Source organism: Octodon degus, unplaced genomic scaffold (assembly GCF_000260255.1).
Source record: "Octodon degus isolate 3935 unplaced genomic scaffold, OctDeg1.0 scaffold00305, whole genome shotgun sequence".
Taxonomy (NCBI): Eukaryota; Metazoa; Chordata; class Mammalia; order Rodentia; family Octodontidae; genus Octodon; species Octodon degus.
Genome location: NW_004524881.1, coordinates 308,130 through 309,640, shown reverse-complemented (window position 1 = coordinate 309,640; position 1,511 = coordinate 308,130). Strand labels below are relative to the sequence as shown.

The 1,511-nt window shown below is 49.0% G+C and overlaps 1 pseudogene; it reads left to right on the top strand.

Moving 5' to 3' along the window:
* LOC101587961 lies at positions 1-1,241 on the top strand (annotated as a pseudogene).
* Positions 1,242-1,511: the final 270 nt, after the last annotated feature.

The window sequence follows — 1,511 nt, the reverse complement described above, 5'->3', positions numbered from 1 at the left end:
ATGGTTGGTGTCTTCTCCTGTCTGCCATCCACCCGCCCCATGCTCAGGCTCCTGGCTCTGGCCATAGCTGGGTCACTGGTTAGTGGCTTTCTACTCTGCCCCAAGCCTGTGCAAGCTGCTCACAAGCAGCACTGGAGACTATATCCTCCAAACGTTGAGTACCCAGACCTCCGAAAGCACAACAACTGCATGGCGAGTCACCTGACCCCAACAGTCTATGCATGACTCTGTGACAAGACCACACCCACTGGTTGGATGCTAGATCAGTGCATCCAGACTGGAGTGGACAACCCCGGTCACCCCTTCATCAAGACTGGGCATGGTGGACAGGAATGAGGAGACCTATGAAGTATTTGCTGAGATATTTGACCCTGTGATTCAAGGGTGACACAATGGACATGACCCCTGGACCATGAAGCACACCACTGACCTGGATGCCAGTAAGATCTGTTCTGGTTACTTTGATGAATGGTATGTATTGTCCTCAAGAGTCAGAACTGGTCAGAGTATCCGGTGACTCAGTCTGCCTCCAGCCTGCTCCTGGGCAGAGTGGTGAGAAGTTGAACATGTTGTGGATACTCTGAGTGGCCTGAAGGGTGACCTGGCTAGATGCTACTACAGGTGAGATGATGGAGGCTGAACAGCAGCAGCTTATTGATGACTACTTCCTGTTTGATAAGCCTGTGTCCCCATTGCTGACTGCAGCAGGAATGGCTTGGGACTGGCTCGATGCTCGTGGAATCTGGCACAACAATGAGAAGAGCTTCTTGATCTGGGTGAATGAGGAGGCTCATACAAGGGTCATTTCCATGGAGGACAGCAATATGAAGAGAGTGTTTGAAAAATTTTGCTGAGGCCTCGAGGTGGAGCGGCTGATCCAGTAGTGTGGCTGGGAGTTCATGTGGAATGAGCATTTGGGATACATCTTGACCTGTCCGTCTAACCTGGGCACTGGACTCCGGGCAAGAGCGCACATTAAACTACCCCTGCTAAGCAAAGACAGCCAATTCCCAAAGATCCTGGAGACCATGAGGCTCCAGAAACATGGTACCAGAGGAGTGGACCCTGCTGCCACAGGCAGCATCTTTGACATCTCCAACTTGGACTAGCTGGGCAAGTCAGAGGTGGACCTGGTACAATTGGTCATTGATGGAGTAAACTATCTGATTGACTGTGAACAGCATCTGGAGAGAGGGCAGGAAATCCGCATACCTGTACCTCTTGTCCAAAACAAGCATTAACTCCCTCCTATGGCAGATGCATCAAGATCCCCAGACTTCTGCCCATTTAGTGGTAGACAATTCTACTTGCCCTGGGCCTGCCCCCCACCTCCATCCCAGTAAAGACTCCTTGCTATGCTCCAGAACAAAACAAAAAAACAAAAACAAACAAACAAAACAAATGAACGACCATTTTTATCTGTACATTCAAAATAGGATAGATATACAGCTACATTCTCTTAATTCAGTGAATAGAAAGATTCGTTCTAATAGTGTTTGTAAACAGGATAT